This window comes from Falco biarmicus, chromosome 3 (genome assembly GCF_023638135.1).
Source record: "Falco biarmicus isolate bFalBia1 chromosome 3, bFalBia1.pri, whole genome shotgun sequence".
Lineage (NCBI taxonomy): Eukaryota > Metazoa > Chordata > Aves > Falconiformes > Falconidae > Falco > Falco biarmicus.
In genome coordinates this window covers 28,019,491-28,043,936 of record NC_079290.1, presented here as the reverse complement: position 1 = coordinate 28,043,936, position 24,446 = coordinate 28,019,491, and the positions used below count along the sequence as shown (strand labels likewise).

Below are 24,446 nucleotides of genomic sequence, written 5' to 3'. Positions count from 1 at the left end.
ATCTTCTGATTTACAGTATGGTCTCAGAGAAATATGCTTTTACTGGCCTGTTTTGACAAGACAAATTAGTCATTCCTGCAGTCATTCTGCATTTCTGCAAATCAGTTGGCAAACCTTGGGATAGATGACACCCAGGGTAAGCACCTGGGCAGCACATGGTGGGGCCATGGGCACTTGTGCTGAAACACTGCAGTCTTCATAACCCTCCTGCAGCTGCACTAGCTGAACTGCAAACACCAGAGCCAGAGTGCTTGTGCTTTGTGCTCTGCCCCTCTCTCTGATTTGTGTGCATTCATCTCCAGTTGCCCTCCTCTTCAGAAACAAGGTCAAAATCAACACAACTGGAGAACTACCAGCAGAACCAAATGCAGTTTTTCTCTACCCTCATCCCTCATCCCTTATCCACTTTATGCCCCTACTCAAATGACACTTGATGTTGTATTATTATTAATTATCAGGCTGGTTTATTTAGAAAAGGTTGTCTATAAATAAAAAGTAAAGATAGGGAAAAAGAATTACATCTTTGGGTTGTTAAAGCAAATTTTATTGTCTCAGCTTTAAACCTTCCAGGTATCTTCTTTCTGGCTTTGTTCACTCAATAGGTACAAAACAGGTTTCTGTTTGACTTTGGAACTTATTTTCACTTGTAGAACAGAAGCCCAATTCCAAACTGGTACTGGTACTGAGGTAGTGAGTAGGCCTTAAAAAAAAAAGAGTGAAAAGGATTATGAAACTCTACAAATCTTACAAATCTTTCCCAGTTTTCTGTAACACATACGAGGAGCAATTTAAAGCCTGCCTAAACTGAACAGTTGGTCCATTCCACTAATTTAAGGAAAGCAAGGCAGCAATCTGAAAAAGGGCATCATAGAATTTAACAGTCACAGGGACTGGTAAAAATGGTATTCTACTGAAGCCATTATCAACTGCTCTTTCTACAATTACATTTCAACCTTCGTGCATAAAATGTGTTGTAAAATGCAGAAGAGGGAAGAGCATATACTTCTGATATATACATAAGTATATAGCATTTTGTCTATAAGCAGAGAAATCTTTTCCTAGCAGAATAAATTACAAGATTGTTTAATTGCTATAAAAATCAAATAATATATAGCAATAATTGTGTACAGCCACCCAGGAAGCACAGATACAGAGCAAAGTAAAACTGCCTAAAAACATTCAGGAGCTGTTGGTGTCACAGCCTACAAAATGCCATTTCACTTAATGCACTACAGTCTACAGCATTAATTACCGAGCTCTGCTTGGGAAAAGTCTTGCAAGAATATAAATTGCTTTTTCTTTTTGCCTACCACAAGAAACAAATAACCCTTATCAAAGATCATTCATTCCCTGTCACACGGCTACAATGACTGCTAATAAAAAGTAGCAACCGAAATCAAACAATGGAAACTAAGAAAGAATAAATTAGAAGATGTCATGAGGCTTTCCAAAGGAGCTTTTAGCCAAGTCTGGGATCACTCCTATTATGTGTGCTAGGTCAAGAGAGTCTAAGCTTGATGATATTTCAGCAAAGGCATCTGCGGAGCTTCTCTGTTGTGGGCACGCTGGGGTCCCTGTTCAGCCCCCATCCTGCAGCAGAGCTACGGGTGGGCTAGGCAGGTGGTGTGAGGGCAGCAGGCAGCCAGCACCGGGGCTGCCCACGTAGGCAGGGGGTCAGGGCAGGGGTGAGAAAAGCCCTTTCGGGGGACTTGAAGCACCACAACTGTATTTCTGAAATGCTCCAAGCCTCACACTGCATTTTAATAAAAATTACTTGCTTCTTTAAACAAAAACAAGCACAGAAATCTGCTACACCAACACTTTCCTCCTAACTTCAGAAGATGTATGCTGGCATAAGCTCAGACTTCTTTCTATTAAACTGCAGATATTTCATCTCAAAATAAAAGAGTTACGCAACCACATTTTGTACCCCTGTTCAGGACCAACTGCTAGACCGACTCCTGTATTACACAGGAACAAGATGTTCTGTCAAAACTATTAATACCAAGTCTTTCAGGAAAAGGTGGACTATTTTGGCAGCAAATTCTCATTTCCAGTGGAGAACAGTCCAAAAGGAAGTAAAAAACCCGGCCTCCGAACACAAAACAAGGAGCACTTGTAAACAGTCGAGACATATTTCCATGCTATGGAGTATGAACCTGGGGCATTTTTAAAGTTTTTCCTTCCTTCCTTCATGTATAATCTTATAAATAGTAGTCAATTAAAAGCTTAAAACAAACAACGTATGTCTTTTTGAAAAATGTTCTGTACTTAACAATAGCCAAGATCTGGGTGTTTTATAAGCGAAGCAAGCTTCATTACAGCAATCGGCAGGCACCAAGGTTGCTCCTGCGTCTCCCAGGGAGCCGGGACCCCCCTGGCCCCTCCCCGGCCAGTGCCCAGGTACCTGGCCCTGCTGCACCAGCAAACCCACACTTGTGGTACATCCGTACCAACTGCCAGCACCAGCCTCTGGGCTCCAAATCAGTGATTTCTCAGGAGCTGAGCTCGAGCTGGATGTGGGGGATAAGGTGGTATATTGGAAAAAGGGACACTGTCTGAGGTAACACCACCAGAAACATTTTTCTGAGCAGTTTAAGGCTCCACCATGCTTTAGCCATCTAGGCTATGGATTGAATTGAATGAGCTTTTTCAATGAACAGAAGCTTTTATGAACTAAACTGAGCAGGATGCACGTGAAGCAACCAGAAGTGTTCAGCAGAGTATAAATACAGGTGACTATGTCCACATCCTACTGTTGGATTTGCAGCTCAGCATATTCTATCCCAGCAGCCCCATGCGAAGACCCAATCTAAATGCTTGTGAATGCCAGCAAAAACTCCAAGGAAGCCATCACTAAGGCAACATGAACAACCTCACTACCCCAAAACCATCAAAACAGCCGAGCACCCTCACCCCCACAACATATTTTCCTTCGTTTCCGCTGTGTAGCTGCCCACCAGAAGCACAGTTAACTCAGCAGCTCTGAAGAGCCCAAGGTCACAAAGTAGCTCATTGAAGTCACTTTACATTTTATGTTGTCTTATTTCAAATTTGCACTACTGCCTTTAAAAACAGGAAATCTTCTACTGGTTAAAAATATCTCTATCTCATCTAATTTTGAAGAGGCTTTGACCTTCCTTGCTGAGAAACTGAAGGAGGGGTCTTTTTTGCTTTTTCTTTTAATTTAATAAAAACCACCCAACTGGAACAAATGCTTTTTATTGGAACGTTAGGACCCTAGAAACATAGCATTATGTCATGTTGCCCATTACACCTTTCAATTTCCCCATCAAATTACCAATATTATATGATCATCCAGAGTCTATGAAACATGTAGATGTGTGAATTCACATGCACGCCGCAGCCCTGCTGAGCAGTATGTGCTGATGGTACCACTCCGGTTTTATTTTATTTCTGGACAGTACAACGGAGCTGTGTTTTCATCAGGTCCTGGCTGCTCCAGTAATGTCAGTAGTACTAATTTTCAGAAGTCCCAGTGATACAAAAGGGAAAAGGGGAAAGAAGGGATGCAAAAAGGCAACTTATGAATCTTAAGGAAGTTCACCCATGAAGGCACAACATTACGGGGAAACGCGGTCACAACCCTCCTGCTGCTACTATGCCTTATGGAGCCCATTTCATCGAGCAGAATGTTCTTACAGACAACAAACAAACATAAAAAGTTATGAAACAAACCTGATGAAGTATAAAAACAGTCTTTCACATCATTTCTTACTTGCGGAGCAGCACACAGCCTCCTCCTGTACCTCTGAGGATTCACCACCTCCCACAGGCCTCCCATAAGTGGCAGGCACAGCACAGCCCTCTCCAGTGCAGATTGTGGCAAACAGCTGGGGACAGAGGCTCAGGAGAAGAGAAATTCAGAGAGGAGAACTTCATTAATTCTCCTTTCCAAGAAAGAAAGTCACAAACCAGACCCACAGATTGCCAGGGCTGCTGGATTTGCTATTCAGATCAGAAACAGTCTGGCTTTTCTTGGCAAAGCAAGTCCCGTTAGCCACTTTTCAGTGGGGCAGGTAAATTGGAAATGCATGACAAGCAGATCTGCATGTCAAAAGAGAAGTTAGGACCACCTACGGTTATCTTCTACCTGATGGTGTTCTTATATCATACACTATACATACCATAGTGCATACTACAGGTATAAATTTAGTTCTGGCTTTACAACCAATGAAAAGACCCTGCTTGCTAGCGCTGATTTGACAACATCAATTTTTAGTGCTCCCATTTCCAGCTGATACCTTGCGTAGCGCTTTTCCACGGTGCCATGCTTAGCGCGTTGCCAGGACACCACAGGGAAATTGGCTGCAAATGTACATGCTCCTCCAGCACCACATCTCAGCATCCTTCCACCAGCGGGAAACCTTACATATTCATTAGACCCGAAAACCATTAATTCCAGCACATGAGTACCACAGGCTTTGAAAAAAATGAATCTTCTAAAGTCTCAGTATTTAGCAAATGCTTCTCACTAGTTGATTATCTCTTCATCAAACAAAAGCTCTACTCATGCTGTTGACAATCATAATATTTAGTGAAACAGAAGAGAGTTGTAACTGATCAAGTCTTGTTCCATGGGTGGGTGTAAAAGCAATTGGTTTAATTCATTTTGGAGGTCACAGAACCATAGCATTAAAGCTCATTTTGCAACATTTATATAATTGTGTTGTTTGAAAACCACCTTCTCCTTTTAATCTTTCAAGATTTGCTTTAGCTGTTTACAATCCCAACCAGCATGCTGCTGTGGCAGCATGGCAGCAGTGCCTGCACAGCATCAGCACACCAGGGCTGGGGCAGAGCAGCGCACTGCCTAGCACCTTCCAGCACCTCTGAGGGGGCTGCCCAGGGGTGCACAAAAGGACCTGCTCCCTGAACCCCACCAGGGATGCTGAGGAGGGTCTCTCAGCACAGGACAAGGGAAAACACATGCCAAGGAGCTTGCCAGGACAGTGTTTGTCTCCATCTGCTCTTTCTCCCAGCAGTGGCCAAGATGGGACCTCTCCAGGATCAGGGCACGACCTGTCAAACATCACTTTGGCTCTTAAGAAGCTCTACTATTTCATCCCCACAGCATTAAACCGCCCATTCCCATCTCCCAGCATTGGTGACCAGCAGTCAAAGCCTGTACCAGCTCTCTTCTCCTATCTTGCTGGCTTTCTGGCTTAGATGTACCCATCCTTCCCTCCCTTTCCCTGTCCCACTCTCATTCCTGCTCCTCATCCTCTCCTTCTTCTTTACCTCCTCTAACCCATCCCAGCTCCTCATCTCCTTTGCCAGTGTCATTTTCCAGCCCCCTAAGCATCCCTGCAATGTCTGTCTTAACACTTTCATGGTCTGGCCTCTCCACTGTGTGGGTGCAGGAGAGAAATCAGAGGCACCAAGGCTGATATTCATGGCTGGGGACAGGAGAGCAGGAGAGTGGGAGAGAAGAGGGCAGGGATGAGGTTTGAAAATAAAATATCTGGAATCAGCAGCAGCCACAGAAGCTGCTGTTGAAGAGGAGGCTGCCGACCTCCTACACTTACCCCTTGTGCTGCTTTGTCAAGGCAAACCCTAAGGGACCACAGCCAGCTCGCACACCCACCAATGAAACTGCACTGCAAGGCAGGTGCAAGGCATGCAAGTGGTGACACCAATGTGCCTGGTACACATTCTGAAGTGGGAAATGCCTTCTCTTCCATCACCTGCTGTCCCTCCCTCCTTTGCCAACAGCAGTCAGCACCTGAAACCTCCTTGCAGGGGCTGGATATGTACTGGCACTTCACCTCATGCCCTACGCTGCTGCATGGATGGTGTTTGCACATGGCTGTAGATCTCCATCCACTGCAATGACAAGTAAAGCTAGGGATGGATTTCACACTGGGGAGGGGAAGAAAAAGAGGGGGATAATATGTGCATGAAGCATATGCTGCAGTGCCATGTCAAGTGACAAGCCAGGTACTGGATGTCTAGAGAAAATGCAGGCACTGAAATCACGAAGCAGCGTGGCTCAGCGAACAAGCTTCCACCCACTTCCAGCAGCCAGCGTTAGGAATGAGCATTTGGATTTCTGCCACCTTTATCCTTTACTTTCCATTTTAAATTTTGCCCTTTTACAAGTCATCCTTCAAATAAATTCATTCAGAATGGTGCAATAGGATGTCACGGTTTACTTGTGGCTAGGGACGTGCAGTCTGGATGGCAGACAACATGCCAGGGAACGCCGGCTCACCCACTGAGCAGTGTAACTCTGCTGCAGCCCTCATTCATGTAGCACACGGGTTTCCCTGCTCCAGCCCAAGCTGTCTTCTCCTTGGCTGGGGAAAGCCAGCCAGCTAAAGGACGTTGGTGTCACAGCCTTCAGCTTCCATACAACACACTCATCAAATATGAAGCAGCACTGCGTTATCACTTACCACACTTTGTCAGTGTGCTTGGTACATATCACAACAGAAAATCAGGAGGGGTGCTGATGCGCTAGAATGCAGCCTATGACCATGCAGGGTTTTAAAACCATATGTACATGGGCTTATACACACACGGAGTTTCTCATTCAACACACCATCTTCTATAGTCTTTGTGCCTCCTATGTTGTGCCTCTGGCACCATGAGTTTGCACAGAGCTCACACTCATGCCTGGCCCATCTTCACCGTTGGTGCTTTGGGGTGGGAAAGGCAGGGAAATACAGCACAGCAAGTGACCTGTTGCAGTTTGTTTCTTTGGTGGCTGGCAGGAGAGGAAACACGCACCAGGCACTCCCTCCCTCTCTAGCCAAGGAACTGGGACTAACTCCAGCCCCTGAAGATGCAGCTAAAGCCAGTGATCAGAGAAGCTCTTAGTCTTTTTACAGAAACCAGCCCTTTTGCAGCCACTCCTGACTCCCAGAATCACTGATGCTGGTGGGCATTTCTGGAGGTCTCTACTCCATCCCCCTGAGCCATCAAGCAGATTCAGCCAGAGCATGTTGCCTTGGACAATGTCCAGCTGGGTTTGGGGTTTGCCAAGGATGGAGACCCCACAACCTCCCTGGACAGTTGGTGCCAGTGCTTGACCACCCTCACAGCAAATCCCCCACGAGCTTGTCTGCACCTCCCAAGTATGAGGTACCCAGAACCAAATGGTGATCACTCTGGGAGCCCACTGATGCGGTGTTTTATCCAATTCATAAAATGTCAACTTTTAACCGGAGGTAAAAATGTCCACCTTTCCTTCAAATCAGGAATTCTGAGAAAGCCCTCACAAGCTACCTGGGAGCCAGCCAGCACTGTGAGCGGCTGTGCTGTGACAGCCTGAGCAAAGCAGCTGCCTGCCACACACAGGTGTTGGAAGCACACCATAACATGCTCAGTCTCAAAGCCAAACCCCCTGGAAGCCCTGCAAGATAGGCTCAGCAGTTCTGAGGGGTTTAGGAGACCATCTTCAGAACACTTCAGAACACCAGCCGTATCCTGGGCTGCATCAAAAGCAGCGTGGCCAGCAGGGCAAGGGAGGCGATTCTGCCCCTCCACTCCACTCTGGTGAGACCCCCCTGCAGCGCTGTGTCCAGCTCTGGAGCCTTCAGCACAGGGAAGACATGGGCCTGTTGGTGGACCTGTTTGAGCTGGTCCAGAGGAGGGACACAGAAACGATCAGAGGGGTGGAACACCTCTTCTATGAGGACAGGCTGAGAGCATCAGGGTTGTTCAGCCTGGAGAAGAGAAGGTTCCAGGGGTCCTTACTGCAGCCTTTCAGTACTTAAAGAGGGCTTACAAGAAAGATGGGGGCAGAGTTTTTAGCAAGACCTATTGTGACAGGACAAGGGGTAATGGTTTGAAACAGAAGGAGGGTAGATTCAGACTAGATATAAGGAATATTTTTTTTTTTAATCATGAGGGTGATGAAGCACTGGACCAGATTGCCCAGAGAGGTGGTAGGTGTCCCATCCCCAGAAACATTCAAGATGAGGCTGGACAGGGCTCTAAGCAACCTGATCTAGTTGATCTAGTCTCTGCCCATGACAGGGGGGTTGGACTGGATGACCTCTAAAGGTCCCTTCCAACCCAAACTATTGTATGACTCTATGATCGGAAAGAGCCAGAGGCCATGCCTAGCTAGAGGCGGTACTCCAGGCTTTCTCTCCTGCAGCTGCAGGCCACGGAAGAAACAAGGTTTCTTGCCTCTGGGCAGGCTACACATACTAGTGCCTCAGGAACCTGCTTGAGCCCTGCCACATCTCACTGCAGGGAACACAGGAGGAGTGTTTAGGGATGAGTGCATGCCCACCATTCTGGTCCTACGCATGGAACCCGGACACACAGCAACTGCCAGGGGAGGCGGACCAGGAAAGATGCAGTGGCCTCCCAAGCAAATTATCCTGATTTAGGCAAAGCTCTCTCAGAACTTGTCTTAATTTTATCTGATGTTTATCAAACCAAAAGTACTGAGTGAAATAATTCATATTCAGCTAGCTGGCAGTGTCCAAGGAAGGTCTGATACCCAAGGTAGGGTCCGTTCACCCACACATGCACAAAAGGCATCTCACAGCCCTGCAGAGAAAGTGTACTTGTTCCCATATGATGGATGTGTGTGTATACATATATACACGTGTATATATATAAAGCAAAAAATCATGTTGGATTTTTGTCAGCATTAGTTTGCAGACTCTTGATGCCCCTGCAAGGAGGTGTTTGGTGAATTACTCATTTCTAAGTTTCCTCCCTCTCCCAGAATAAGCATTTCAAACTGCCAGATGCCAGTTTACTGTTTTCAGACATGAATCCTGTTCAATTTTTGGCCCACCTTTTAATCTTTTTATTATTCTGTTAGTAAGAGAATGCAATACCTACTGATTATCATGTGAAAGTTTGACTTCATAATATTTGAAATGTTTGGGTTTCGTTACAATTAAAGATGCAGAGGAAGAAGAAACCCCAGTCCCTTTGGCCATTCTTTGTGGCTTGATTCACTGCTGTTAATCACTACGCATTGTTTACAATTTCTCAGCCAATTTCCAATCAACAAGAAACTGCAAACTGCTCATACAAAAGCCAGTCTGAATTACTTCTGCAAGCGAGATTTCCCCAGATGGCCAGTCAAGCTCTGTTCTTATATAACCTGGCTGGTGGATTTGTCCTGAAGATGAATTTGAACAAGTGAATCAAACTCCAGAGACTGACGAATGCCCACAGTCCGGCATCGCTGGGCACAGGGTGGGCTGCCAAGGCCTTGATAGAACACACACGTGCGGGCAGCTGCCTGTGCTGTCTGTGCCTGGTTAGTGGGGCCACTGCTGCTGCTCGCTGCACCAAAGGTGGCACCTTGTCTTCTTTTGGTCACTCTCTGTCCGAGCAGGCAGCTGCAGTGGCCCTCACAGAGCCCATGAACAGTTGTGCTGCTGACAGCTCAGGAGAGGAGGGCAACAGGTGCTTCCCTGTGTGCCCAGGGTGCTGGCTGTCTTCCCCACTGCCAAAAATCCACAACCCCAAACCCAGATGCTCGCCTGTGCTAGAATCTGCTCTGAATAAAACTGGTCTGGACTCTGCTGCTGCTCACATTTCTCCCTACTGTGCCTGTTGCCTATCACAACATTTGACTTGCAACGGAGAGTAGAGCCAGCATATCAGCATGACTTTTCAAGATCATTCTTCCTCTTAGAAGATGAAGATCCATGAAATCATGGAAGATCCAGCATTGCTCATGAGGCTGTAGTTCATAACACTGTTGTTCCCATGGGTTGGATGCTACCAGACACGTTTTCAGAGCTGTCTTTTCCAGGACTCTTTTATTTTTCTGGCTAATTTTTCAGAGTCTTTGTTCTGCCCTAATCTCCTACCCCCTCCCAGACAAAGGCACACCAGCTCCACGTCCATATTACAGACCTGCCCATGAAGGGGCCAACTGTACCACCCTTCCCATTCTGAAGCAGCCTTCAAGCAAGGTATATTGTTGGTCCCTCTCATCCTTCTCCATCACCATTTATGGCTCACCTTTACCTGAACATGTTTGGGAAAGCCTCAGTAGCATGATGGTTTACAGCTGGAAGGTATTTAAATGTTCCTTTGCCTATGCCACACCTGCTATGCCCACTGCAGCATATTTACTAGTGTTTTGTATTGATTCCAGATTTGCCTGTTGTAGATGTGATAAGTTTACCAATATTAATTCATGCCACTTCTGGTCACCATTAACCTAGCTCATATCTTCAGGAACTTTCTAAAGTTAATTTACAGGCAGGAAGCAGGTAACAACTTCATAATGCATATAACAATATTTAGGAGCCACTCATGAATTAAGACCAAGTGCACAGCTTAATCCAACTAGATTGAAACCAGCTTCCTCAAAAATGAAGCCTTGAGATCTCTTAAAGTCAACAGTGAGTTTGGCAGAGCTGGTCATAACACATCTTCCTCAATAGCCTCAAATCTATTTACAAAATGGTTAATTCAGTTCTAGAGCATTTCCTCAAAGGTAAATATTATCTCTATCATAGAGATTATAAAGTTTTAATGAAGCCTCTCAGTCACAAAGGGAATATATGGGACACAGATTAAGTAATTAACCTGAGATCACGAAACTCATGGCACTTTATTCAACTATAAAACCATTCTTTCCTGTTAATAAATGATCAAGTCTACTTTGGATGCATTACTAATTGTTAGTGAAAAATATCTCCTAGCAAGCCCTAGAATCTTTCATCATCTCTCTTTCTATCTTGGAGTGTTTTATTTCTTTTTTCCTGTTTTTTGTATACAGTGCCAAAGTACTACGGCACTGTTCTACTGTTAAATTCCCTTTTCCCTTACTTGGAAAATAATTTATATGTTTCTCCACCACTCCTTGATGGACTTTGGCATTAATAGCATCACCTTCAGCTGATTTTTTTTTTTTTCCCTCCTTCTCTGTTAAAGGCAGGGACCACAGCAATTTCAAAAGCTTGCATTTCAGTACCATTTAAGCAAACAATGTAAATACAGAGTAACTACACAGTACGGTCATAAGCAAGAGCCAAATTTGCCCAGTTTTAGGAACTCCAGCAACAAATGAGAAACAAAAATACCTTTGTCATACAGTATCAGTAATACTCCGCTATTTGGGCACTCAAGAGACCAATGTGTTACAGTCCAGTTAGAGCGTATAGAAAGACTTCAATAAAAACAACTATAAAGGGAATTAAGGGTAGGAGAGAAAAAAACAGAAGCATCACTCACCCCAAAAGGCTGAGTGTCAGAACATTTCATTTCAGCATTTCTAGAATCTAATGACCAATTTTATTAATTACAAAGCCGACTTGACTTGATTCAAAATGGTAATTTCTGCTTAAAATTTTACTTCTAAATTATGGAAAGGGAATAAGTTATTTAAAATGGAAACAAATACTTTAATTTAGATTGAGCGATGTAGTTCATATCAGTCCAAAGTGATCTCTTTCAGGTTTTTCTTCTGCTGAAAAGTAATAAAAAGAAAAAATAATTCTCTCTACATTGGAAAGGAATTACATTTTCCGGATTGCAGCATTTTGGTTTTCATTGGGGTGAGGTGGAAGGCAGCAGCTCCAAAACCATAAATCCATTACTGACTAAAATGCTCAGGTCCCCAGACACCTTGCACCTCTTTCTTTTGTTTCAGGGAGGCCCTTCATGTTGCCTCAAGACAGATTATTTATTTCTTTCTTACCCTTTTGCAAAGGTTGATCCTCTCAGCCCAGCTGCAGCAACAACCCCAGAGGTAGCAACAATACCTCCAGGCAGCACAACCACCCAACAGGCAGCCCAGCACACCTAGCAAATTTATGATTCTTCTCCAGAGCCTGTGGGATCAGGCTGTCACACAAGTCTTGCATCCAGCCGCAAGTCACTCACTGCTTCAGTTTGAAGAAAACACAGGTGAGGAGGGACATTGTAGTCAAGTCCAACGCAGTTAGCTTCACATAAAACACCAGTTGCTGCAGCACAAACAAACTAGTAGGCTGCAACAAGACTTTTACCATCAGTCAGATTCTACTACCTATGCTATTTCTCCTTCCTCCAGAGACAAGACCACACCACTCCTCCACCATCCAACCCCCACCCTCAGTGCTATTTACTTAGTGGAACGAGCTACAGCTGCACATCATCCATGTCAATCAACCCACTGCCTTTGAGGCAAGGCCACAGCTGCATGTTATCAATGCTAACCAACCCACTGCCTTCAGTCCTCTACAGAGGGAGGAGAGCCCCCTGGATCTCCTCCTGCTGAGCACCACCCCTCACCACCTCAGTGGTCTGGGGGTCTGGGAGCTTCAGGCAAATCCTCCACAGAGTCACTGCTTTCTTCCTTGGCAAACAGTTTATTTCCACTTTTCTGCCCATGGTTTTTCCTTTCCTTCTCCCTCTCAGCCCAGATTTTTCTCTCCTATAAAATCCAGCTACCTCCAGACCTATCCCTGATCCCATCCTTCCACCAGTTGACTTTCCCCAAAGCTCGGGTTTTTAGTTTTGCTTTTCAAGTTTGCCTATGGCAATAGACATTTCTTTTCCCAGAGGGCAGAGGGACAGAGGCTTGTGCTCCAGTGGAGTGTAAGAGGGTAAAACCTACAGGTGCAAGAGTGTCTGCTAACACCCTGTGTGGGTTTCAGTTCTTGCATAAGCAAAACCAGAGACACAGCAGGACTCTGCAGCTGTGTCCACTCCCCGAAACGGGGTCTGGCTGCCTGTGCCCACAGGCAGCTCTGGTGTGTGGTGCAGCTGTAACCTGGGATCAGCCGTGGGGAAGGAGATGCATGAGAAGGGGCTGCAATGAGCCCTCTCGGGGCCTCCACCCCTCACCTGGGAGATGCTTTTCAGCTCAGGCTCTCAACCTTGGTCCCTGCCTGAGCCATGCCACTGCCTCTCCAGGTCCTTCTCTGACCTGAGTCCATAGGCTCAGCTCTCCATCTGCCTTGACCCCAGCCAAACCCTCAGCCCTGCCTCCGCCCAGGCAAGCCTCTATAAAATCTAAAATTCCTACACCAGTCGTGCCAAATTAAGACCTATAGACAAGTCTCCATGGTAACTGTATGTAAAACAATTATTAGAGATACCTCTAGCCATGCTTCTATACCTAGAAGCAGCAGTTTGCTTCTCTCACATTTAATCCAATCACTAGCAGATTAATAATATGCAAAAGAAAGAAAAAAATCATTGGAAAGGCTGTAAATGCAAACATCCTTCCAGAAAAAATAGCATGGAGGGAGAAATCACACCACCGGTGTGTGTATTTTTATGAAAATATGCAAGCTTGGAGCAACTCTTAGCCCCATGTATTTTTTTAAAAGATGCACTCGTTACTTATCATTACATAACTCACAATTAGAGGAAAAGTGCTTCCAAAGTCTAATTCCTTCCTTGCATAAGTGACCTATTTCAATCAGTTTATTTACTTGTTGAAAGAGTACCTGTCATCTTAGCACATTTCCTATTGCCCTTTTCTTACAGGAAGCTAAGGATCATGCATGTTTTTCTAAATTAACATGCTGTAATCTGCTAGCTTTTCAAAAAATCATATACTACATTAGGCCTTATTAGATAAGAAATTTGTTTTCCTCCCACCGCATTCATCCTGCCAACGAACATCAAGGGACTGCAGCATCCCTGACACTCAGTGATAAATCAGGGTTAGACATAAGGAAAGTGATATTCCACTGAAACTGCACAAGGAAGTTTAACCCAGGAGCATCTCATTACTCAGAGCAGACATAGCCCAGGATACTGGGATATAATGTCCTGATTAAAGACAATTTGGGACCTCGGTACCAATTTCCATTTAATGCTACCCAATAACAAGATCCATGAGGTATGTAGCAAGAGACAAATAATCTTCCTGTAGGGTACAGCAACTGGTTTAGCTTGGTAATTAAATTATTTCCTATGTATTGTTTGGCGGAATGTTTTGGGATACTTGAAGGGCAAATAGCTCTACTTGAAGTGCGCTCTCATTGTTTACAAGGCACTTTCCTAAGTATTGGAAAGCAGTGAACAAACATTGACAAATAAAACCCCAATAGAAACCCAAAGAAGGTTGTTATGCTGGGGAGGCATCTGAAATGCAGAAAAAAGTTAAGATTATTTCTGATGGGTTTGGGGGTTTGGGGTGTTTGGTTGTGTTTTTTTTTTAATTAAATGGCTGTAATTCTGGGAATCAATCTTAAAAAAATTACATTAACCTCCAAGGCTGTGAAACCCACCCACAACCACTGGCTTCAACTGGATTTTTGTTCAATGGTAGCTCCAGATTTCATGGCTGTTCTTGACACTATGAATCATAGGCACAGAGGATCTGCATTTCTGAAAACCATATCATGTCATCTGACATCCAACAGCTGGAATTCAGGGGTAATTTTGAAAAGCCAACCCTAGACAACCTGCAGAAGGTCACGCAGGAGCGCAGTGGCAGGAGCTGGGGGCCCTGGGTGGCAGGCAATGCTCACAGGTCATTCTCGACGGCCCAGGGCATGAAAACACAGGCACACAAGGACATGATGGAAATATGACTGCATAGGAGCTCCCACACAAATGCAAAGTGTGTGCTTCCACTGACCCACAAATAACTTCTTGAAGTCACTCTTCTAACCAAGGCAAAGAAATGGGAAAATGCACTGATGTTGTTACTAACCTCTGCTGGTACACTTGCAAACATACATTTTCACTTGCAAAATACATTGTTTACATCATAAAAAGCACTCCTTTAATGAAGCACTTTCTTAATATATCTCCTTGTACTGACATGTTACTTTAAGCTCTCTTGTTTCCTCACTTTAATTACTTCCGCTTAAGGAGCTTTGCTTGCAGAAATTCTGTTGGACCCCTTGACTACAATATTAGTGAACTCAAAGTCTGTGGTTCATAGCTGCACTGTCTTTGGGTATTGAAGCAGCGTGTTAGTGTCACTGCTGTTTGCAGCAACAAACACACGACATCATCTCTACAGCACTAGAAGTATTTCTCTATCCCTGCTTATATCAGCTCCTCTCTTCCATCCACTTGCCCTCTGCCCTCCCCTTCACATCATTGCTCTACAGCTCAGCTACTCTTCTGCTAAAGCATCTCTCTACAGATCTCTTCCTCTCATGAGAACAGTTATCCCTGGCAGCACCTTAAAGGTCTGGCTCTAAGTCAGGCACCTCCATGGAGTGTGGTGTAAGATGTAGTGACAAAAAGCAGCAAGATAAATAATTGGAAGCATTTCTTTGATTGCTTCACTGCTAGCACAGCTACGATTTTTCTGCTGCAGTATTACACACTTGCATTTCTGAAAACTCATCTGTGTATGTGCCTGCAAAACCTAACCTGTGCCCATACTCCTTCACACCCCTCGGTGTGGGAACTAATGGCAGAGTGTATGAGAGGAACCATGGCAAAACTGAGAGTCTGGGCATGTGGTACCAGACTGCACCAAAACTGAGAGGCACCGCTGCTCCTGCAGTGTCAGTGCCTTCAGCCCAATTCCCACCCGTCTGCAGCACCCCCTCTCTTCCCACATTTTTTTATTCTGCCCCAATGAGCACAGATTCATTTGTGGGGGCAGTGGGGAAGAAGACCCAGAGAGGACCTTCTGCTCTGTCCTCCCCAGAAGTGCACCAGGGCAAAGCAGAGCTGCTGGGCAGGAAGGACCAGTAGGTTTGAAGGTCTCAAGAGGACAGTGGATGAGGTACACTGCTGCCATGGTCCTGCAGCCTTTGAGTAAGGGTTGACGGAGGGAGGTAGTCCCAGCATCTCCAAAACCATCTTGCATTGCATCCTCCGTTCCAGAAGTAGGCAGAAGCACAGAACAGCAAGAAGCAGTTTGGAAGTGGGGAGAGAAGGGAGGACAGAAAAGATCCCTGTCACTTTTCCACCGTTGAGGTTTAACCCCAGCTGGCAACTAAGTACCACACAGCTGCTTCCTCACTCCCCGCAGATACCCTAGTGGGATGGGGAGGAGAATCGGAAAAAAGGCAAAACTTGTGAGCTGAGATAAGAAAATTTAATAATTTAAATAAAATAAAATATAATAATAATAACAACAGTAATAATTATAATAACAGCAACAATAATAATAATAATGAAAAGAAGAGAGGAAAAGAGAGGAATAAAATCCAATGGGGAAAAAAAAACCCAAGTGATGCCAAATACAGTTGCTTACCACCCCCTGACCGATGCCCAGCTGGCCCCCCAGAAGCCACCAGCAGCTTCCAGTCAACTCCCGCCAGATTATACACTGAGAATGATGTTCTGTGGTATGGAACATCCCTGTGGCTAGTTTGGGTCAGCTGTCCTGGCTCTGCTCCCTCCTGGCTTCTGGTGCACCCGCTCACTGGCAGAGCATGGGGAATGGAAAAGTCCTTGATGCAGAGCAAGCACTACTCAGCAACAACTGAAACACCAGTGTGTTATCAACATTGTTCTCATACTAAATCCAAAACACAGCACTGCACCAGCTACTAGGAAGAAAATTAACTCTGTCCCAGCCAAGGGCAGGACATCCAACACATACCTGTAACCCTATTGAACTTCCTAATCCAAATGCTTTCACCAAACGGAGGAACTTGTTGGTGTAACAGTACCTTTCTCTTTTTCTCCTGTTTCTTTTTTTTCCCTTTCTCCTCACATCACTATCCTTAACGACCTGCATTCTAACGTTCGTGAATGCAAATCCCACCACTTGGCCCAACCAGTGGACTACCCCCAGCTGAGGAACTCCAGCTGCTGCATCTTTTCACAGAGGTGTCCTTCCTAGGATGCATTTCAAGTACATGGCATCTCATTGCTCTGTAAATACTGCAATGGCCATTTTAAATGAAAAAGAAGAGGGAAAAGGCTGCAGTATAATTAGAGAGATACCACCAACCAAGGAGCACTGATAATAGGGAAGGGTGCCATGTATCAGATTCAGATTATGACCCTCACTACACTGGAGAGCTGATATTTTTCTGTTTGCCCTAGTTCTGCATGTTAAACTGTTTCAATGCGGAGCAAACTGTTCTCCTAAATTATATGATCCTCTGCAAAATTCAAAAACCTAAGAAAATCAGGAAAAAAGACCCTCATCAAAGAGTTCAATGATGTGTCAAAAGCATTTTTAAAAAATAAATAAAACTGGCAGTTCTGTGGAGAATTATTTATTATTTCTAACATTCACCCTTCTGCTGGTTCTATCACCAAGTGCAGATACAGGTAGATATTTAAGAGGAAATTGGCTCCCATTTTATGACGGAACAGCAGCCATTAAAATTTTTCAGTTATGTTTTAATCCACAAAATGCACAGGCTTCTGTTTCACCAGTTATAATGCCACAAAGCTGTAATTAATATATGCCAACTGTATATTTGCAAAGGTATAGCCAATGCAGAGAAATGTATGTAAGTCACAAAATCTGGACAGAGCATTTTCATTCTTATCAGTAGTTAATTAAACATAAATCAAGCCATTAAAAGAACTGCCAGCCCATTCTACCCTGGCCATGTTCTGTTTCTTTTTAAATATTTGAAAGGCAACATTCTCCTTAAAAGACTTATTTTAGAAATAAAAGCCAAACTAATTTCTTAGCTGTCTTGACATGTTGATGACAGCTCCATAAACCTGTGTAATTATAGAAAATTGAGTTCTGATGTTTGATCCTGAACATACCACTGCAAAGAAGTATTATGGAACAGTTTTTGAAAGCTCAGTTGCAGTGGCTGGTGGACACGTATTCATCATGCTTTTGCTTCACAAGCCACCACAAATCAAACCTGAGGATATTCCCTGGGGGCATCATTCAGAGGAGCGGTCCAGACCACCCCCTTGTGGAATGACCCTTCAAGGTGCACACACACGTGTGCCATTGCACGCGGGCAGATCTGAGTTTATAACCTGTGCACTTCCATGGCTGCCAGCAAACAGGTTGGTGCCACAACACACGGTAAGAGCTGGAGAAGTACTGCTCTCATTGGGTATATAACACAGCCCAGTGCATCCCAGTAAACACAGGCAAGTGCATAAAATGTGAGTTGATCTCCAATTTGGGCAAACCTCTGTTTTGATGAAAATGAAATTGATATGAATAGTTTACTGTTCTGGAGATGTATAAAATGATAGCCTTTTTTCCCATAGCGTTTAGGAAAATCTAATCTCTTTCAATACAAGAAATCAGGGAGTTAATTGAACCCATCCTTCACTCCACAGTGAAAGTTATAACAGACCTTAATGTTAAATAAATGTACTGAGAATAGCCAATCTTTGACTTTGGACAGCATTCCTCCTGTAATTTAATTGTGTCCTAACGTAATCAGGTTACTTTCTGTCTCTTACTGAGACTTTAAGGACAACAAGCACCCCTTCAGTAGCAGGGTTGCAGTGCTGGATCTATTTCACTCACAGAAATAGGCAAAATCCCATTTTGGCTGACAGTGATGGGGTGTCTAACCTTTCTCCTCCTCCTCCGCATGCCGAGAGCACTGCCAGGGCTGTGCCAGTGCTGCCTGCAGCTGCCTGGGGCCGGTGGACAGCACTGCTGAGGTCAGTGTTATTTCTGGGGTCCGCCCTCAGACGCTGGAGAAAGTCAATTCCACCCAACTCTCCTTCAGAAGCATCTTCTGGAGAGCAAGTTCACAGCATGCAGCATTGAAAAGATGGTGTACAGGAGAGCCACTGCAGTGCCAAAATGTTACAGACTGACTTGCTAAGTAGATGTGAAAGATCTCTGCCAGGAGATTTAGATCTTCAGAGACTGTCCTAAAATGAACTTGAGAGAATCTTCTACAGTACTTTAATACTAACAGGATTTATACGTTTATTTAAAAAAACCCTTCCGCATGAAAAATCCCCAGTGCTTTAGTGACTGCATGTCAAGAAACCATCCTCCAGCTCCTAGGTCTCAGCCTCATCGCTGAGAAAAGAGTTTTGCAGGGATCCAGATAATAATCCCAGCACAAAATGGGGTTGTTTTACTTTTTTCCATGGGAACAATAAGGGGAGAAAGAAAAAGTATTTGAGAAGGAGAGGACGAGTACTGGAAAGCAACAATAGATGCCATTTTAAGCAGAATTCAAAGGAATAAATAACATAAACACTAAGCAGATTACCTATGTTGGTAGAGATAGATGAGGTATGTTTATAGGAACACAGAAAATGGAATATGCCATCGTAAGAATGTTTTTTCCTTGGGTGTTAAAAATAGTGACTGTAAGTACAGTCTCTTCGTGGCAACAGGAACTGTATATGCTCAGCATTCCTGACAATCCAACAGACACGCAGAACCCTGAACAGCACAGATCTTTTCCATCATACTTTTCTACTCCATCTGCCCTTCCTTCCCCCACCACGGATATTTGGTGACGTATTTTATGGCACAGAAGAGCCCAAACATCCCCCTAGCAGAGACCAGGCTTTCCTTTGGCCCCATCTCACAGTTCCCATCCCCAGCACTGCCAGCTCCTGCAGGGCTACCCCAGTTTGCAAACAGAGGCAGGGGCTCCCAGGCAGCTATAAGCCACCACAGCCATTTTATATTAAGTCCTGTAGGTGCCTGCAGAGCATCTCTCAAGCCTTACAAATATAATCACGCTCCTACAGAATGCAATGGCTTCTAAAATGTTCAGTGGGCTCCCAGTGTAAATACCTTCACCTTGGGTTGCACACGCACTGCCGTGCACCACGCTGTATTTATAGCAGTACAGGGGTGAGAGAGCCCTGACACACACCATTTCTCCAAAACACCATTGATCAAGGAAGGATAGAGATTTTTTTTTTACTTCCCCCCCCCCCCCCCCGCCCCCCCTAAAAGATAAGTGAATCCTTTGCTCCACCGGTTATGGCTATTCCTATTTCTCAAGTAGCCATCATACCTTCACCGTGAACTTCACCACATCCAGCTTCCTTGTGTCTGCCACTGCTCAGGTCATCCTCGTGTCAGTCGTGGCCAGTCCAGGTTTGGGACTGAACATACCACTTCTCTACAGACACAGTCCACATGAATCCTATTTATAAAAGGCATCAGGGATTCCAAAGAAACCAACAACATCTCTGCTTCAACACAGATTTCCTCTTTTAATAGAGACTGAACAGAACCTCTCTTTCTCAGAGGCCAGTAGCAGACACAACGGTAAAAAAATCTACCTTTGTCAAGGAAAGAAAGGTCACCAGTCCAGACCTGCACCCCTGGAAGAAGTGCCAGGCACAAAGACCAACTGCCATATGATTATGATAAGCCCCAGCGTCTCCTTCAAAACTGTTTTACATGAACAAGTAAAAGAAATACAGTATAGTTGGGAAGGAAGGGATAGGGCAAAGAAAAACAAACAGGTAAAAAAAGGTTTTAAAGAAGAGAAGAAGGTGGCAGCTTCCATTGTCAGTTCAAAGCTTCCCTCTAAGACTATTTGCCTACCTTATGTAAAAGGCATCTGAAAAAGTTCAAGTTTCCACAATGATCCCTACAGGTATAATTCTTGCCTAGCTGCAGAAGCAGTTTAAAGCTTCTTTCAGTCTGTTCATTTCCCTGAACTAGATCCAGATTAAAAGCAATCCCTCTAAAGAAAAAGAAAACCCAAGTACCTGTTAAATCTATTCCCTCCAATAAATCTCCATATCTGTATCAGGTGTCCTCAGCTTCTATAATCCCTGTACCTCTGCCTGCCATTCAATAATTTTTTTAAATAGTAACTTCCTAAGAGATTAAATGAAGATTAATCCTTTGGCCTGTACTCCTCTGTGCAGAAATGATACATTTCTGATGCTCTCTTGAGGGTGAACGGAGGTCGAACCAATCGTAACTGATCCTCTGCACGTTTAAATCATACAAAGACTCTTCTTTCATATTTGCTAATTGCACCTGCTGATACCCTGTGTAAGTCACCTGAAGAAAAGCTACCAAATGCTTTAAATCTATTGAACCAGGCAGCCTTGTCTCACTGCACAGGATGGTTTCCAGTGATGTGCAATGCAGCAGCTGCAGGTAAGCAGCAGCATATCACACTGCACCTGCCCAGGGACCATCCAGGCAGAGATGCTGCCTTTGCTCCTGCTTAGCACCTAGCAGTAATCTGTCTGGCTATAAAAATTCCTCAGCTTATTCTGCAGAGGCCTTTTTACCTAGTCTGTTGGCTAACCTTCTAAAAAAAAAGGCCATGGTGGAGCTGGTAATAACTTGGAACAGCTTTTTAACCGCAAAAAACATTGTAGAAATTAAACAATTTAGGCTCCTTTAAAAATTCCACGTTCTTCCATGGTAAGCATTCTTATATTTATTATTCTTGTATTTGAATGTGATACTTGATTATTTGAAATTGCCTGAACAAAACCGATGCCAGAATAGTTCAGCTCAGTGTTCTTTTCTCACAAATAAATAGTATTTAGATATTTGCTGCTTCATTCACCCAGTGGATCCAGGAGTCTGTAAACAACAAATTATTTTAGAACACTGCACAACTGCTATTATTTTGTCTCATTGGTCCGCATACCAGTTAAATTGTCCTTATCCCGAGCAGCAAGCTTTAAAAACTTGGGCTGCCGTGTACTCAAAAATATAGAGATTTTTTTTAATTAGCCGTGACATACCCAGCAGTGTCTGTCTGCTGGCATGGAGCAAGCTGCCTAGCAACAATGCAAAAAAATCCTCCAATAACCCCCACTGGATCACAAAGAGTCTGTTAAAAATGGTAATCTCTCTCACTGAAAAGTAGAGATGGTTTCAATTAAGGGCAGCAATTCTCAACTTGTTATTTATACGCAGTGAGCTAAAATAACATTCATAAAGTATAAATACAATGTGAAAAGGCCATGCATAATTACTTAAAACTTTAATTTGCAGTACGTAATTTGCTATTCCATCTGTAAGCCTTTTGTTTTGTTTAATGGCAAAAACATTCCAGCTAGGTCAGACCTACACTGGAGTTTATACAGCGTAGAAATCTCAGCAAATAGGGCTGGAACAGGCTCAAGGAGTCATTAGTCCATCCCTAAGCATCAAGTCAGAATAATTTATATCTAAACCATTCCAGATCAATAAGACTTTACTTGTTTCACAAAACCTCTAAGTCCAAACAGTAGACAATCTCCCTTGGCACTCCGCTCAGTTGCCCCGCTCTCCCAACAATTAGAAAACATTGGGAATTCTCTGACCTAAACCTCCCTTGCTCCAATCCTGCTTGTTGTAACGGAGCAGCCATAAAGAACAATAAACATTTTTTTAGCAATTTCTGACGTACTTGAAAATGGCTACCATGTGTCAGTCTTCTGTTGAGTAAACAACTCCAGCTTTTCTCAGGCTTTCCTTATATAGCTCATACATTGTTACTGAATTGCTTCCTATCTCTTCTGGATTATTTCTCCCACTCCTTACACTCCCTTTTGCCTTGCATATTGAGTAAACACATGCTCTCAGTCCAAGTCAGCAGTGATAGCTCTAGGTCTGCGGCCATCCCTTCCCCAGGCACTGCAGGACCCAGGTGACCTTTCTCTTTCTTTTCCTATCCTTTTCTGGCTTCACCTGGCTCTTGTGGATGATGCTGTTCATGTCACTGAGCAGTGACCACCACTGGCCTTGCTACAGAAAACTTGGAACTAGACAGAGGTGCACACGCGAAGTTGACCCTCCCCTTGTGCCAAGACCCCATTTCACCCCAGCAAAGGGCAAACGTGAGGCTGGAGGCAATAAGCCCCTGGGCGGGCTCTCGCCTCCAGCCCTGCAGCCCCACCTGGTCAGGCAACAAAATGTGCCCAAACCAACAGCATTGCGGCTGGCTTTACATGCACTCTGGCCAGCTTATCCTCTGGGTAACAGAGCATCGCTTCTTTGCAGGTGGAGCCCTGGGCTCCAGATAGGACATGACCCTCCCACCTCAGCCCAACACAAAGCACCAGGAGACCATGATGGCCCTTGGCTGCCCTTGGCAGTGACGGCTATGGGCAGGAGCACCCAAGAGCCTTACAGCTTATCCCACCTTGATCATAAGGGAAAATCCACCATCTCTCTTTCAAACTAATTTTGCTTTCCCCAAAGGAATAACTCATTAAAGAATCACAATTGAAAGCCTTTAGGGATTGCATCCTTGCAAAACAAAGTCCCTAGTCCTTTCTCAGGAACAATGAATTGTACTTTTTTTGATGAAACAATAAAAGGACTCAGAGTCATCCAGTGGATTAGCACAAACATTTATCCTAACTTGGCAGAGATACAAGCAATGAGGAAAAGAGTCCAAGAAAGGAATAAATAATAGATAACCTCAGTACCTGGGGTCAAAACACTGGGAAAACATTCCCTACACAACACAAGCTGTGAAATCCCATCTTTTGAAATATATACTTCCAAATTCAGAATGAAATGCCAAAGGAGCAACTTTGCTTTTGACCAGATGTTTGCATTTTGTTGATATTTTTAACAATTACCTGACAACACTTAATCCAGTGCTTTGAAAAGGGGTATCACTATGTGAAGTTTTTCTATTGGTATAATTATGAGTAGACTTCACTGCAGAGTTCGGTAAATTAGGGTCCTCCTAGCTCATACACAGCATGTGCATAGCTACTCTGCAGCTGTAAAGTCTGCATTATCACATGAGAAGTTAACTTTTTTATATATATCCTGATTTATCAGGGGTTCTTCTGAAACATGCAGGATACACATACATATATATTATTTTTTATATTTTTTTGTCACATTAAGTAGTCAGTTTTCACCCCCAAAAAATTCTACTAGAATTTTCACTTTTCAGCAGTTTTCCTTTTTGGTTATTAAAGTGACTGATTTCTTACCTTATTAGTTTTTATTCCTCTGTTCTTCTTGCTGGGAGTGGAGTTTTGACTGTGGCTGGCTCTAGAAGCAATGAAAAAATGTGATCATCCTCAAAGGTCTCAGTCAATTGCTCTGCGACTCACACTAATCAATCAAGTCCAAACCTTTAAATTTGACTACAAAAGGCAAATCTTTCCTACCTGTCCCTCTCACTTCTCCTCTTCAGACAACTACATCTTGGTGTGTTAACTTTCAGCCTGTTCCTGCTAGTTTCTCTGTATTAACCAAAGTGGGTATTTTGGGTTTTTAAGACAGCTTAAGCAATGGGTTGCAGACACAGTTCTTGTGTCTGCATATTTATTACGGCAAGGGGAAGCTGTATACTCAGGGGCATTCCTTTTGTTGCTGGCAACATAATAACATTTGCTTAATTGTGTTTTATTAATGTTAATATACCCAGAGGCTCAGACTCTGCCTGCACATTTTTGTAAATTGAATTAAAGGAAAAATGAATCAGAGTTAAAAGACAGCTGATTAATTTTATTCACTTGCTTAAGGGGGTTTAAGCCAAATGGTCTCCACATCTATTTTTCTTTAGAGAACAGACTTCATAGCCACAGGGCTAAGAGAAACTTGTCAGTAAGCCATTTTCATTGTCATGTGTCAAGGAGAGCTATTTAAAGCATTAAAAGGAGTGGACATTAGAGAGAGGTGCTCACCCCCTGCTCTGTACAAATGGCAAGGTTGTACAGACACGGTC

General features: G+C 43.9%; 1 long non-coding RNA gene across 1 annotated transcript; it reads right to left on the bottom strand.

The window, feature by feature from the left end:
• Positions 1-477: 477 nt before the first annotated feature.
• On the bottom strand, positions 478-24,022 carry LOC130146999 (uncharacterized). Its single transcript, XR_008821065.1, has 3 exons — positions 23,887-24,022; positions 23,707-23,767; positions 478-700 (listed from the first exon to the last, which is right to left on the bottom strand). It is a non-coding gene; the product is annotated as an uncharacterized LOC130146999 (long non-coding RNA).
• Between the last annotated feature and the right edge of the window lie 424 nt (positions 24,023-24,446).